The 17,207-nt window shown below is 38.2% G+C and overlaps 1 non-coding gene across 1 annotated transcript; it reads left to right on the top strand.

The window, feature by feature from the left end:
• The first annotated feature begins 16,243 nt into the window (after positions 1–16,243).
• Positions 16,244–16,349, top strand: LOC141635149 (small nucleolar RNA R71). The gene has a single exon (XR_012539853.1). It is a non-coding gene; the product is annotated as a small nucleolar RNA R71 (small nucleolar RNA).
• The last annotated feature ends 858 nt before the right edge of the window (positions 16,350–17,207 follow it).

The raw sequence follows: 17,207 nt of genomic DNA, 5'->3' as shown, positions 1-17,207 counted from the left end.
ATTCAAACCAACCCCCATAATTATTACTTTTGACTGATCATAAATCAACTAGAGTTTACAACTGCCTCCTTGTGGTTCGACCCTGTTACCACTAGCCTAGGTTAGTCTTAATAGGAGATTATAAATTTTATCTTTGGTACTCACAACGACGGGTATCACCCGCGGTTTTAAAACCATTAATTAGAATAATAATAATAATTAATTAACATAATCATCTTATAATTCCCCTGCGATTACGATAAATATTGCGAATTTAATATGTGGATTATTAAGAGGCACTTGTTCTGCCTCCCATGAACGAGGCACAGTGTCAATATAGTGCCGATATGTTCTTAATAGATTAATGTAACAATCGGTTGCAATCCATAAATATTGCTCTTGTAACACATCATCCGTATAATAATTTTTCTTCCCAGCATCATGATCCTCGTATCTTGCCTGGAGTTTTCTCGCTTGACGAAAAGATTTCAGCTTCTTCCCAAATCCTTTAAACTCGAGCATTGCGTAACCAAGAAAATCATGAACTTTAGTCCAAGCTGGGTGGACCTTTTTCACGTTCCTATAACCACCTTGACGAAGCATATCTCTCATCCAAGTAAAACTTCTCGAAAAAGCCTTACCATTGTTATCATATTTGATTGGAAGGTTGTGTATATTACACTTAATAGGATGGACATAGCGCGTATTTGATTGTGATTCGGCGGGTATAGAAGACGATGACGACATGGTGATCGAAGTATAATATTTTTAATTAAATTATAGGCTATGATTAATTGAACGTTGAATTGGTGAATGTGGTTAATTGATCACATTATAAGTGATATATTTATCGGAAAATATGTATGCATGTGTGGAGATAATAATGGACGGATAATAAATAATGGTCAAACAAAACAATGCATGCAACTGTTCATTATTTATCATACATGCATCGGTTGAATATTTTACATTGAAAAAAGTATATAACGGTTATTTTTCACTCGTAAATGATAAATGACAATGGGTATAGAGGAACCGTTATATAATAATAGCAAATGATAACGGTTACAAGAAACCCGTAGCTATAACATAACAACGGGTACCAAAAACCGTTGCTAGTGTTATTTAGTAACGGTTTTCGAAACGCCGTTTTCTTAAACTGGTAACGGTTGTCCAACAACCGTTGATAAGGGTGATTATATAACGAGTTTATGGAAACCGTTAAACGTTTTTGATAACGGTTTGTTAAACAACAGTTGTCACATTATAATAAGAACGGTTTTCGACAGAAACCGTTATTCTTATTAGCTCGGTCTAGGTTTCCGCCAATATTTTGAAAACGGTAATCTAAGTGTCGTTATTAAATGCATTAAACCGTTGTGATACGCTCCTTATTGATGGTCCGATTTGGCGTAGTGATAGGGCCTTTGAGCCGAGTTATGTTTTATGGTCCAGAGCGACCATGGTTATTGAGTTATATTGTTTGAGTTTGAAATTGATATTGATATGGAAATATTGTTTTGTGGTTGATGTGACTCATATTTGCGCACATTTAGTCCCCAAATTGAGCCTATTTTGCATACTATTATATCATTCCATAGCCATTTTATCCGTCAAATGCTTTCTATTTTGCTTTCCTAGTGCATTTCGTATGTTTTGTAGGAAAGAAGATAATAAGGCGGAAATTCCCGTCTTTCATGCGTATTTGGAAGCTTTTTGATGATATTGGATGGACTAGTATGAAGAGGAGGCAGAAATGATGACCAAGGATGTAGGAATAAAGAGTATATAGATGGATCATAGGGTTAAAAGTAAGAATGACGAGAGGGAAGGCATTACAAGAAGAAATTGCTCGAAACCCAAACCAAGAGTTGCTCCTTTGGCTCTGAAAGTATGCTAGATAGAACGACGTCGAAAAAAAAAGTGATCTAGGCTTTTGAAAAACTCCAATAGGAGTCCGGATGAGAAAATGACGTCCGCTTTACAATCCGAGGTCAAACAAAGAAGCTGTCCGCCAATCCGCTCGTCCCGAGACCCAATCCGCTCGTCTGCTACAGGAATCCGCTCGTCCACCCTCCAAATCCGCCCGTCTTCCCTTATTTTTATCCGAGCGTCCCGTGCTTGAATCCGCTCGTCCTCTGCTCCAACAATCCGAGCGTCCCGACCCCTTGGCCGCTCGGATTCCCTTAAAGCAACTTTCGTTTTCTTCTTTCTCCATGAAAGATGCGCATATTTTTGAAACACTAGCAAAAAGGAGACTAGCATCTTTCTTTGAGAGGAGCATTTCCCTACTCAACAATTAGCATTGTTAATTACTATTTTACCCTTGCTTAACCTAATGAATCCCTACTATAAATACCCCATTTGTAATAATCAAAACTAAGCTCTCTTAGCTAGAAATAAATCCTCTTAGATTAGATTAGGAGTAGATTAGAATAGATTACTCTTTAATCTTTCAACAAATTACACATTAATCTTTCCTTAATTATTGTTCAAGTTTATTATTCAAGTTTATTATTGGGTAATTGAAGATTATTGGGTTATTATTGGAGACTTGATAACTCTTCATCAATCAATCAAGTTCTCTTCTTTTATTCTTTGCTTTATTATTTGAATCATCTCAAGTTTGGTATAATTCCTTTACTCTTTACTCTTTATTGTTCATTTTCCTCATTCTCTTATCATGTTTACACTTGTTGTGATGATTGACACCATTGATGACATGTTTTCCATGATAATGAGTGAGTAATTTCCTTAAATAGGATTAGTGGGTAATTAGGGGAAACCAACATGGGATTAATCATGCTTAAACTAAGATGTTTTCATAATTAAATTGCTTGCTTGTTGTGATGTCAACTTTATGCACATGTTATGTTTGATGAAATGCTAAGCCTTTGAATCCTTGCATTTACAAAAATCTCTTATCTACTCAACTTGACTTGTAAGATATAAACCAACTCGAGTGTTGTTAGACCATGCATAGAAGTTGAATAGGAGGAAAGTAAGTCGACTTGCAGGTGTTGTACAATCTAATCGATTCGGCTCCAGGACCCAACTCTTCCTATGAACCGTAAGACATAAACCAACTCGGTTCCTTTACAACAATAATTGCTTGCTTATAATTGAGAACATGTTTGTATGATCAACTCCCATGAATCCCCTATCAACCCATGACATCCTAGCACTTTTAACCATTTGTTTACACCCTTCCTTTTATTGCTTGTTTTACCTTATTGTTTGCATTAGTCTAGACACCACTACAAACCCAAATCAATTATGACACTAGCATAAATTGAGATAGATAGACTTAGAACTTAAAGCACACCGTCCCATGGATCGACCTCGACTTACCGCTAACTAGTTGTTTATTGAGAATTATAAATGTGTTTGATTGGATGTGACCCGACGACATCACGCTCCCATCAAAATGGCGCCGTTGCCGGGGATGGTGTTAACTTGATTTAGATATTCTTTGATTGTTATTAGTTGTGTCTTTCTTTGCTTTGGGGAAGTAAAACTCCTCAAGGTTTGTTCTAATTATTTTCAAGTTGTTTGATATTTTGCATGTCTAGAAGATCACAAGGTAACTTGTTACCCTTTGATCACGAAATTGAAAGGACTTTGACAAACAATAGAATACTTGCTAGAGGTACTTTGAGAGGTATTGGTGAGGTTGTAGATATTCAACCAAACACTATTGAGTTCGTCAACCCTTTTGCAAGAGAAGGTGAGGAGAACCCAACACAAAATCCAACACAAAATAAACCCACAATGCCTAAATTTTCATCACATTCCGTACCAACCGAGGAGAACCTACCCAATGGGACTCCCACACCACAACACTTCACCGGAAATTTCATGGCCAAATCCGCATTTATCCAATTACTCGAAAGAAGCCAATTTGGGGGGATGCCTAGTGAAGACCCTCACTCTCACATGGATTAAGGCCTAGTCAAGAATACCTTGTGATGTGATAACTCCTTGGCTACCTTATATTCCAAGGTGACCCTTGAAACCATGCAACCATCACTCATCCATGTTCTACCATACATTTTGTCTTCAAAGGGAATGGGCACAAAAAAAGAAATTGTTAAAAAATTTGAGTTCAAGAAATGAAAAGAAAAGAAAAGAAAAAGTTTGCAAATGCATCAAAAGAAAAGAGGAGTAACCAAATGAAAACTCCTATGCTTCAAATATAAGGCACCCTCGTTACTAATTGGGGTGACTTTGAAAATGTTCAAAACAAATGCAAAAAAAAAAGTTGAAAAGTTGTCAAGTATTGAAAAGCCAAAAATCAAAAGAAATGGCAAAAAGAAAGTGTTCTCAAATGTTATATGCCACAAGAAATTGGGGGGAAAACAACAACAAAAGCAAACTCCCAAATGAAACTCAAATCCTATCGATCCCTTTATCCATCGTATCCATTTTTGTGCATGGTAGAGAGGGGACGACCCTTCTTCTTGTCTAGGCAAGAAAGGGAATTCCGCGATCCTACAGTGTTTCTAACACCATAGGGAGTCTATTATTGACAAAAGCATTTAACGATTGAGGACAAAGGTACCCTAGCTTGACACAACTTGGAGGTGATTTATTGGTATCCTTCTAGGCTTAGTAGTTTGAAGAAATTGCATCTATGAAGGAGTGTATACCCTTGAATTGCTTCCCTTGTAGATAATTTCCGCCACTTAGATGAGGAAAGTGGCTATTCTTTTTTAGATGCATCCATTCCTTGATTTTATATGCTTTAGTGCTTGGATGTGTCTGAAGGGTAATATCCGTATAAAACCCATAATTTGAAGGATTATAACGCAAATTTAATACGTGATTTATAGTCATAAACGAAAACAACAATGAAACGATAAAGGCAAGAATTAACCTTCGGTCCTAGTGAAAATTGGCAATGAGAGATCAAAGTAGATCTCCTCCTAAATGATGCACCCAAGATCGTCCGAGAAATGCCCTTGTGCTAGAAATAATCCTCTAATTGCCTTGCAATATTGAGAGGATTGTTTTGTGAGTTTTCGTTGGATGAGAGATCCGAATTTTGAGAGGCAATTTTCTCAAAACCCTAATTATTTTCTCAAATGAATGATTAGGGCAAAATAGGAGAGGAAGCTCTCATTTTGAGCTTGGTTCGGCCGTGAGCTTTAGATGGGGAGAGTGGGCTTTCCACTTTCTCTTATTTTTAACTCATGGTACGACCCGAAATGCGCTAAATGTATATGACACGGTTTTATCATAAATCGTCATCGGTTATCGGTTATTAAAGCATCAACTAATAATACGGATTAGTTGAAATATTAATACATGTCCGACAAATACGATATTGTATAATTATATTCAATATACATTAATCAAATATAAATCGCTTTATATTTAATTTACGAATTAACTGCTTAATCCGCCTTAGCCATTATTATTTAATCCGTATTAAATAAAATATCTCAACATCACATTTTGACTAATTATTAGTCAAATAACTCAGACTAACTGGTTAGTCAAATTTGGCATCTACATGACTGTATTTTCATACCGTCACATCTCTCAAACGTATCCTATAGGTGTGACTTTTAGGGACCAGTTGATCACCGCCATCTGTATGACAATAACGTCAAACTTATCTAGCAAGCCAACCGTTATTGATAAACGTGGACCAACTGATTATGATACAAAAGTATACCCTTTGATCCTTTTAGAGATTTATAAGTCCTTGCACTAACTGTAAAGGACACCAGCCCCAACAGTGTCGCCATTTTGGCAAGACCCATCTTGCCTTGCAAGAAGGCATCCTACCTCATGGTTGTCTTGTTGTGAGTTGAAGCGGCGGAGTGAGACCCGCTAATTGTCTCACATCGGCTATGTTATTAGGATAGTTTAAATAAAGGTCTAGTTTTTGTCACCTCTTTACTCGGGACGTGTAAAGGTTCGGTTTGGGGATATTTGATGTGACTCATATTTGCGCACATTTATTCCCCTAATTGAGCCTATTTTGCATACTATTATAACATTCCATAGCCATTTTATCCGTTAAATGCTTTCTATTTTGCTTTCCTAGTGCATTTCGTATGTTTTGTAGGAAAGAAGATAATAAGGGGGAAATTCCCGTCTTTCATGCATATTTGGAAGCATTTTGATGATATTGGATGTACTAGTATGGAGAGGAGGCAAGAATGATGACCAAGGATGTAGAAATAAAGAGTATATAGAAGGATCATAGGGTTAAAAGTAAGAATGACGAGAGGGAAGGCATTACAGGAAGAAATTGCTCGAAACCCAAACCAAGAGTTGCTCCTTTGGCTCCGAAAGTATGCTACATGGAACGGCGTCGAAAAAACAAGTGATCTAGGCTTTTGAATCACTCCAATAGGTGTCCGGATGAGAAAATGAAGTCTGTTTTACAATCCGAGGTCAAACAAGGAAGCTGTCTGCCAATCCGCTCGTCCCGAGACCCAATCCGCTCGTCTGCAACAGGAATCCGCTCGTCCACCCTCCAAATCCGCTCGTCTTCCCTTCTTTTTATCTGAGCGTCCCGTGCTTGAATCCGCTCGTCCTCTGCTCCAACAATCCGAGCGTCCCGACCCCTTGGCCGCTCGGATTTCCTTAAAGCAACTTTCGTTTTCTTCTTTCTCCATGAAAGATGCACATATTTTTGAAAGACTAGCAAAAAGGAGACTAGCATCTTTCTTTGAGAGGAGCATTTCCCTACTCAACAATTAGCATTGTTAATTACTATTTTACCCTTGCTTAACCTAATGAATCCCTACTATAAATACCCCATTTGTAATAATTAAAACTAAGCTCTCTTAGCTACAAATAAATCCTCTTAGATTAGATTAGGAGTAGATTAGAATAGATTACTCTTTAATCTTTCCACAAATTACACATTAATCTTTCCTTCATTATTGTTCAAGTTTATTATTCTAGTTTATTATTGCGTAATTGAAGATTATTGGGTTATTATTGGAGAATTGACAACTCTTCATCAATCAATCAAGTTCTCTTCTTTTATTCTTTGCTTTATTATTTGCATCATCTCAAGTTTGGTATAATTCCTTTACTCTTTACTCTTTATTGTTCATTTTCCTCATTCTCTTATCATGTTTACACTTGTTGTGATGATTGACACCATTGATGACATGTTTTCCATGATAATGAGTGAGTAATTTCCTTAACTAGGATTAGTGGGTAATTAGGGGAAACCAACATGAGATTAATCATGCTTAAACTAATATGTTTTCATAATTAAATTTCTTGCTTGTTGTGATTTCAACTTTATGCACATGTTATGTTTGATGAAATGCTAAGCCTATGAATTCTTGCATTTACAACCATCTCTTATCTACTCAACTTGACTTGTAAGATATAAACCAACTCGAGTCTTGTTAGACCATGCATAGAAGTTGAATAGGAGGAAAGTAAGTCGACTTGTAGGTGTTGTACAATCTAATCGATTCGGCTCCGGGAGCCAACTCTTCCTATGAACCGTAAGACATAAACCAATTCGGTTCCTTTACAACAATAATTGCTTGCTTATAATTGAGAACATGTTTGTATGATCAACTCTCATGAATCCCCTATGAACCCATGACATCCTAGCACTTTTAACCATTTGTTTACACCCTTCCTTTTATTACTTGTTTTACCTTATTGTTTGTATTAGTCTAGACACAACTACAAACCCAAATCAATTGTGACACTAGCATAAATTGAGATAGATAGACTTAGAACCCAAAGCACACCATCTCATGGATCGACCTCGACTTACCGTTAACTAGTTGTTTGTTGAGAATTATAAATGTGTTTGATTGGATGTGACCCGACGACATCACGCTCCCATCAAAATGCATTTTTGGTCGAGCCCTCTTGAGAGGTTTAGTTTTCGGTACTTGTCGTTAGGAGCACCTAGACCAAAACAATATTTATAACTCCACAAATAACTCTACTATTAGTAAAGAGGCAAGTAAAGGTTCTATCCCAAGGGACGGGTATTGAAGTGAGATTTTCAATTGCAAGTAGCGGTGTCTAGGGGTGTCACAATTTGGGGTTGGAATAGAAGATCACTAAACTAGATAGCAATAGAAGTAAACAAGCAAGATGATTAAAAAGAGATGTAAACAATTGATAAAAGGCACTAGGGTGTCATGGGGTCATAGAGGATTCATGGGAATTGATCATACAAACATATTCTCAAATTATAAGCAAGCAATTATTGTTGTGATGGATCGAGTTGGTTTATATCTTATAATCCTAGGAAAGTTTGGGTCCCGGAGCCGAATCGATTAGATTGTACAACACCTACAAGTCGACTTAATCTTCCCTACTCAACTATATGCATGGTCTAATGAGACTCGAGTTGGTTTATGTCTTACAAGTCTCATTGAAAAGGTAAGTGATGGGTAAAAAATGCAAGGATTCATAGGCTCGCATTTCATCAAACATAACATGTGCATAAGTTGAGATCACAACAAGCAAGCATATAAACTATGAAAACATATTAAATTAAGCATGAATCATCTCCCATGTTGGTTTCCCCTAATTACCCATTAACCCTAGTTAAGGAAACTACTCACTCATTATCATGTTGAACATGCTAGCAAGGTTGTCAATCATACCAACAAAGTAATACATGATGAATAAATAAAGATGATTAACAATAATTAAAAAGGGATTAGGAGAATTCCACCTACTAATGATTCCAATAATAAAGCAAAGAATAATAGAAGTACTTGATGATTGATTGGAAGGTTGTCAATCTCCCAATAATAACCCAAATAATATTCAATTACCCAAAATGAAAGATGAACAAAAGAGAGATTAAGGAAATGAGATTTGTATTAAGACTTGATTAAAAGTTGATTACAAGATTAAAAAGAGATTAGAATGATATAAACTACACTAAAGATTGATAAGAAGAACATGATTATCTAATTAGACTAATGGGGTATTTATAGTGCTGATTAGGTACACAAATTAGGGTTTACTAAGGGCTTAAATGACGATTAAGTCCTTGAGGAATCTCTCCTCTCAGAAAAATATGCGAGTCTCCTTTTTTCTAGTCTTTCCGAGGTATGCGCACCCTTCATAGAACAAGAAGAAAACGGAATAGCTGTGACACAATCTGAGCGTCCAGGGCACGGGATGAGCGGATTGTCTGGCTTTTGGACGAACGGATTCAATGGCTGGACGGGCGGATTGTGGGTCTTTTGGAATAGCGTCCCTCTGAAGAAGACGCTCGGATTCCTTGTCTTGGACGGGCGTCCAGGGGGCAATCCGCTCGGATTCTGAGTCAGCTCCTTCCCTTCTTCTTTTCTTCCTTCTTCTTCATATAATCGTTGGGGATTTCATCGGAGATGCAAGGATCTTTACTCATCATTGCCCAACTACTACAATATGTACAAAGGCCTTCTAGTCTTGTCTTCTCTTTGATGCTTGGTCATTGAATTCAATCAATTTAGCTCCATTTTGCCATGAAAATGCATGGTTTGCACTCCTTTCCTACCAATGGATCAAAACCTCAAAGAATATGCAAAACAAAAGACTAAATATAATAAATGACCTAAATATGCACTAAAAAGCATGGGAACTAGGCTAATTCGGGGACTAAATACGCTCAAATAATGGTCACATCAAATATCCCCAAACCGAACCTTTGCTCGTCCCGAGTAAAGACGTGACAAAAACTAGGACCGTTATTTAAACTAACCTAATGGCATAGCCAATATGAGACAATTAGCGGGTCTCACTCCACGCCTTCAACTCAAAACAAGACAACCATGAGGTAGGATGCCTTCTTGCAAGGCAAGATGGGTCTTGCCAAAATGGCGACACATACAAGCATTAAAGCATATAAAATCAAGTAATGGATGTATCTAAAAAAGAATAGCCACTTTCCTCATCTAAGTGGCGGAAATTATATACAAGGGAAGTAGTTCAAGGGTATACACTCCTTCATAGATGCAATTTCTTCAAACTACTAAGGCTAGAAGGATACCAATAAATCACCTCCAAGTTGTGTCAAGCTAGGGTACCTTTGTCCTCAATCGTTAAATGCTTTTGTCAAGAATAGACTCCCTATGGTGTTAGAAACACTGGAGGATCACGGAATTCCCTTTCTTGCCTAGACAAGAAGAAGGGTCGTCCCCTCTCTACCATGCACAATAATGGATACGATGGATAAAGGGATCGATAGAATTTGAGTTTCATTTGGGAGTTTGCTTTTGTTTTTGTTTTTCTCCCCAATTTCTTGTGGGATATAACATTTGAGAACACTTTCATTTGCCATTTCTTTTATTTTTGGCATTTCAACACTTGACAACTTTCAACTTTTTGCATTTCTTTTTGAACATTTTCAAAGTCACCCCATATGTAGTGAGGGTGCCTTATATTTCAAGTATAGGAGTTTTCATTTTGTTACTCCTCTTTTCTTTTGATGCATTTTCCAAACTTTCTTTCACTTTTCATTTCATTTCTTGAACTCAAATCAATTTCTTTTTGTGCCCATTCCCTTTGATGACAAAATGTGATAGAACATGGATGAATGATGGTTGCATGGTTTCAAGGGTCACCTTGGAATAAACGGTAGCCAAGGAGTTATCACACCACAACGTACTCTTGACTAGGCCATAATCTATGAGTCAAAGGATAATAGTATGACACATCCTAGGGTGTTTTACAAGTATTCTAACAAGCAAAGTCGTAAGAAGAAAAAGCATCTACTAGGGCCTATATACACTTGTCAAGCTTCCCAAGTAGACGGTTTCACAAAATTTTCTAACATGCAACTACGTGCCATGATGCAACTAACATATATACATCCTAATGCATATGATTCTACCAACTAATATGCCAAATAATCTAAATGCAAGTCCTAGCTAGATTCACATTGTTTATACCGCATCAATCAAAATAAAGCCACATAGTCATTAACATAGAGAGGAAAAAGGAGATTGGAAAGATCATACCATGCGGTCTTCAATATCCTCATGTCTCGGATGTGGCGTAGTCGATCAATGTGAACAAGGATAGACAAACATAATATATACAAACAATATATACACAAGACTATACTACAAAGAAAATGAACTTGTTTTTGAATTTTCAATTTTTCAAATTTTTTGATTTTTTCGAAATTTTTGATTTTTTTGGAGTTTTGAATAAAAGTTAAGTTAGAATTTCCCATCCCCACACTAATATGGGCATTGTCCTCAATGACCAATATGATAGGAAATTATGCAAGTATAATGCATGATTTCTAGACTAAATGCAAGCTATACTAAGCTACACTACATGATGCATGGGTTTTTGTTTATGACGGATAACATAATTTAGATTACCTCCCATTGCGTATGCACGTACTTCCCCAAACCGAGATAGACACTATTTCTAATGTCTTAAATTTTGGGATAGTTCATGCACACGAAATGCAATGCATGAAACTATATATTGTTATTTTGGATTTTTCATGTGGGAACAATAAAAATAACACCTCAATGGGGCCAAGGTGTTAGTCCTCGTGTTGCTAGGACTCTCCTAACTATGATCAAGATAAAATAAAGAAAACAAAGAAATAAGTAGACAAACCTCAAGAGGGTAGGAGCCTCCAAAGTTTGCTAATCCTCCATCATATCATCATTGTCATCATTTTGCTCCATGGAAGTGGAATCATCTCCACTCCCATCAATCTTCATTAGCCTCTTCTTCTTCATCTAACTCTTCATCAACACCCTCATCATCAACATTCTCATCTTCGACATTCTCATCTTCACCCGGTCTTTTACCCCTAGATGTGCTTGGAAAGAAAACTTCCCTATCCGCCCAACTAGGCAAAGGACATGATGGATCAAGTAGTCCTTGCCTAGCTAAATGAAGGAGGGGTGGATATTGGGCCAAGTATGCATCTACTCGATCATTATAAGCTTGTTTATGCATTTCTCTCATGAGTAGGGTGATGTAATCATTTCCCACTTCAACATCTTTGGGTTTGAACTCTTGATATTTGAATGGGTAGGGTGGTGTGACAATGGAGGACGGGGGCTCTTCAATCTCGCCCCTTTGTTGACGGATGATGTACTCGGCGCCCTTGGAGTGTGGAATAAGCTAGTTTGTTCGGTGGGCACTCAATCGGCATATCTTGGAAGGCAAAGTGAAGGATCTAGCATCATTGGTTAGCCACCCATAGTTGGTGTCAAGAGAATTATGCTTGACCCACTTATACTTGTTAATCATGGCATCCATGTCAATGAGATGACCCCCTTTGATCGCCACATAGGTGTTATCCTTGTTGAAATTTGGATCAAAGTGCTTGGCCAAGAGAGTAACTAAACCTCCATTTACAATATGAGCGGTGCCTTCCTTACCACAATCGACATTAAGCCATCTTTCCATCAAAAGCCTTAGAGCATTGTAGGGCTTAGTGAATTCCCTTCCTACAATTTAAGGCCGACTCAAGTAGAACACAATCGAGCTTGGTAAAGTGATTAGTGCCTTTTATTGCTATTATAGTATTCCCGATGACCTTGTGCCACACTCTAATGCCCGGATGGTGGACTAATAGAGCGCGACAAGCATGAAAGCTCACAAATTTCTTCCCGGAAATTGCCTCCCAAAGAGGAGCAGGGTCATACTTTTTGGGAATCTTGTGATAATATGGTGTATCACTAAGGCCTAATATCTTACCCAAAACATCAAAGGTGATGCGCCTATTCACATTCGCAAGACGAAACTCGATGTATTCTCTAGTCTCTACCTTAGTCACTTTCAATGAATTTAAGAATTCCAAGGTAAGGGAGGGGTATGTCAATTCTCTTGTGGTGAACAATTTACCCAAACCTATGGCTTAAAAGAAGGCTTTTGTTTGTTCAAGGACACCCAATTTGTTCAAGGCATGTTCACAAATGAATTTGGTGGGCAAAATGGCTTTCTTAGCATACTTGGCAAATGTATCCCTATGGGAGTTGGAAATGAAAATTACCTCCGGATAGTTGGATAATTGAGCGATTTTCGGAGTTGTTGTTGTTGTTGCTTCCAAGGGAGGATCTTCTTGTTGTTGTTGTTGATCTTCCAAGTTTGAATTAGAAACCACCATAGCCATTGAAGCTTTCCTTGCTTGAAGGCTTTGTTGCCTTTTCGAATGTGTCTTTGCTTTGAGTGCCTTTGTTGCTCCTTTTGTTCCTGCCATTGTCAATTACACAAAGAAAAGATTGAGAATCTTCAAATTTTAATTATACCCAAATCGATTTAAGATTAAAGGATTTTTCTTTGTATTTCAAAAATCGACTCAAAGGTGAAGATTTTGGTGCTTGAATCATTATTATTGCAAAAGGAGTGATTAATTGTTGTTTTGAGGAAGTTTGAATTTGATTTTGTTGAATTTGGTTGAGGAAATCATGTTTTTGGTGATGGAGAGGATGGGGGTTTTGGGGTTTATGGGTAGTGTTTGAATGAATGAATGAATGAAATGAATGTGGGAAGGTGTATTAAAACACCCGAAAAATTCAGAACAGCAGGGGAAGACGAGCGGATTCCTGTCGGGACGCTCGGATTCTGCTCAAATTGGCTTCAGGAAAACTCGCCTAAAGACGAGCGTCTTTCAAAGAAGACGAGTGGGTTCTGAATGTGGGACGAGCGGCTTTCCTTAAAGACGAGAGGATTCTCTTACAGGAACTTTTCTTAATCTGCACTGGCAAAAAGACGAGCGTCTTTCTACAAAGACGAGCGGCCAGTTTCAGACGAGCGTCTTCTCAGCTGGGATGCTCGGATTCTCTTACAGACCATATTTTTGATTTTTACAGCTCATTTAGACGGACGTATTCCTTTACCGACGCTCGGATTCCTGTAAGACGAGCGGATTACCCTTTAAGCCGCTCGGATTCCTCCTGGTCTACCCGGATTCAGGTCCATCCGTGCACTTGCATATCCCGTGTCATTTTCATTCTTCAAATCCCGTGTTCTTCATTGTAGGGCACTACAAAGGCATGAATAGCCTAGGCAATTGCTATACCCACACTAAGTTAAAGCACTACACATCAATAAAATTATTAGTCCCTCCCTCACTTCTCTAAAAAATGATGAATATCTTGATCAAGGCACAAAAATCCATAAATGACAAAAATGCAATGTAAGAATTAAAATTCAAGTTAGGGAGTTAGAAATATTTACAATTGGTGGTTTGGAGAGGACACCACCAAACTCTCATCCTTAGTGAGATGTCATGGGGGCATGGCCAAGGTGTTGTTGATGTTACTCAACACCTTGAAGAAGTAGTCAAAAGCTTGTTCATTATCATGATAAAGATCCTCAATAGATCTTTGGACTTGTTGTCCTTCATGTTGGTCTTGATCGATAGAATTACCAATGTAGGAATTAAAAATCCCTTCAAACTCATCGTCCCAAAGACCACAAACTTCGTCTACTTGGTCATTGAAAATCTCTTGAGTTTTTTGAGACAACTCTCCTCCTTTCTTGATTTGGCCAATGAGGCCATCCTCTTCACTTGTCATGGGTGAGCTTTTTAAGCTCTCTTTTTTGCTATTCACTTGCTCTTTTGATGGAGCATCATCAACTTTCTTTTTCCATTGAAATTCCGACTTCTTCCTATCATCCTTCCGGCTATAATGATCAACCATAAAACATGGTTCACGCAAACGGGAAGCTCTCATGGTCTTGTCAAGATTGAAAGTTATGCTCTCATCTCCCACTATAGAGTGAGCTCTCCATGCTTCACATCTATCACCGCACCCGCGGTGTCTAAGAAAGGTCTCCCTATAATGATTGGAATATTGGATTCTTCTTCCATGTCAACAATGACAAAGTCCACCGGGATGAAAAATTTACCAACTCTTACGGGAACATCTTCCCATATCCCTAATGGTGTTTTCGTCGATCTATCGGCTATTTGGAGTGTGATATTGGTACATTTAAGTTCTCCCATCCCTAACCTTTTACTCACCGAATACGGCATAACCCTCACGCTAGCCCCTAGATCACATAGGGCTTTGTTGATCGTTATGTCGCCAATGGTACACGGTATTGAGAAGCTTCCCGGATCTTTAAGTTTCGGAGGTGAACTCTCTTGAAGGATTGCACTACTCACCTTAGTGAAGGCGATAGTCTCAAGCTTCCGGATCGACTTCTTTTTCGTAAGGATGTCCTTCATGTACTTTGCATAGGCCGGCACGTGATTGATTAATTCCGTAAAAGGAATCGATACTTCCAAATTCTTCACAATTTCCATAAATTTTCTAAGTTGGTCATCAAATTTGGGCTTAGCTTGACGACTTGGAAAAGGAAGTCTAATCACAATGGGTTCCTTCTCCTTGGCCTTGTCTTCACTTTTCTTTGAAACCTCTTCTTTTGATGGTTCTCCATCCTTGGAGTTTTGCACAACTTCTTCTTTGTCACTAGCTTCCACAACTTCATCCTCAACTTGCTTCTTTGGTGCTTCATACCTCATACCACTCCTCAAGTGAATAGCACTAACCGTTTCATGACTTGGGGGATTACTTTGAGGTGGTAATTGCCCCTTTTGTCTTTGAGAACTTGAAGATGCTAGTTGAGTCAATTGGGTTTCCAACATTTTGGTGTGGGATAGGATGTTGTTGATGGTGATTTCCTTTGCTTGACTATCCTTTTGCATTTGAGTGAAAAACTCTTGTTGATTCTTTTGCATTTGGAGGACCGCTTTTTGGACATCAAAACCTTGGTCATTTTGTTGATTGTATGGAGTTTGGTTTTGGTAACCTTGGTTTTGGTTGTAAAAGGGTCTTTGATTTTTGTTTCTCATGGGAGGTGGGGTGTATGTTGGTTGAGGGTTTTGATCATTTTGGCTTTTGTATGAGAGATTTGGGTGGAATTTGGTGTTTTCATTGTAATAATTTGAATAAGGGGTACCACTCTTATATGCTTGAAAAGCATTCACTTGTTCATTTGTTCCCCTACATTCACTTTGGTCATGTCCTAAAGTTCCACAATTCTCACATATCCCGCTTGGGATTGATCAAGATGCCGTCATGGCATTAACATGTTGCTTTGGTGATTTTGAGGCTTCTTCAAGTCTAGCCATAGCTTTTTCGAACTTCAAATTGATGGTATCAATGTGAGCACTAAGTTGAGCACCCAATTGAGTAATAGAGTCCACTTCATGCTTTCCTCCTCTAGTAGCCTTGCGAGGTGTACTATATTGTGAATTATGGACCGCCATTTCCTCAATCTTGTTCCAAGTTTGATTATCGTCAACTTCGGTGAACATACCATTTGATCCCATGTTGAGAATGATGAGGACATGAGCGACAAATTCCCTTGAATCGCTCCCAAGCTTGATACAAAGATTCTTCATCTCTTTGCTTAAAGCCCGTAATTTGAGCTCTTAGCATGTTAGTCTTTTCCGGTGGGTAGAACGTTTTGTAGAAAGCTAGAGCCAATTTCTTCCAAGAGTCAATTCCGAGAGTAGCCTTATCAAGGCCTTTCAACCATTGTTTTGCGGTGCCAATTAGAGAAAAAGTAAATAAGACCAATCAAATTTGGTCTTGAGTTACACCGGTTTGAGAAATTGCATCACAATAGTCACAAAAAGTCTCCATGTGAGAGTGAGGGTCTTCACTAGGCATCCCCCCAAATTGGCTTCTTTCGACTAATTGGATAAATGCGGATTTGGCAATGAAATTTCCGGTGAAGTGTTGTGGTGTCGGAGTACCATTGGGTAGGTTGTCCTCGGTTGGTACGGAATGTGATGAAAATTTAGGCATTGTGGGTTGATTTTGTGTTGGATTTTGTGTTAGGTTCTCCTCACCTTTTCTTGCAAAAGGGTTGACGAACTCAATAGTGTTTGGTTGAATATCTACAACCTCACCAATACCTCTCAAAGTACCTCTAGCAAGTCTTCTATTATTTGTCAAAGTCCTTTCAATTTCGTGATCAATGGATAACAAGTTACCTTGTGATCTTCTAGCCATGCAAAATATCAAACAACTTAAAAATAATTAGAACAAACCTTGAGGAGTTTTACTTCCCCAAGGCAAAGAAAGACACAACTAATAACAATCTAAGAAAATCTAAATCAAGTTAACACCGTCCCGACAACGGCGCCATTTTTGGTCGAGCCCTCTTGAGAGGTTTAGTTTTCGGTACTTGTCGTTAAAAGCACCTAGACCAAAACAATATTTATAACTCCACAAACAGCTCTACTATTAGTAAAGAGGCAGGTAAAGGTCGGATCCCAAGGGACGGGTATT

This window comes from Silene latifolia, chromosome Y (assembly GCF_048544455.1).
Source record: "Silene latifolia isolate original U9 population chromosome Y, ASM4854445v1, whole genome shotgun sequence".
Classification (NCBI taxonomy): domain Eukaryota; kingdom Viridiplantae; phylum Streptophyta; class Magnoliopsida; order Caryophyllales; family Caryophyllaceae; genus Silene; species Silene latifolia.
Note: the sequence above shows the minus strand (reverse complement) of the source record. Positions and strands in the feature narration are given on the sequence as shown.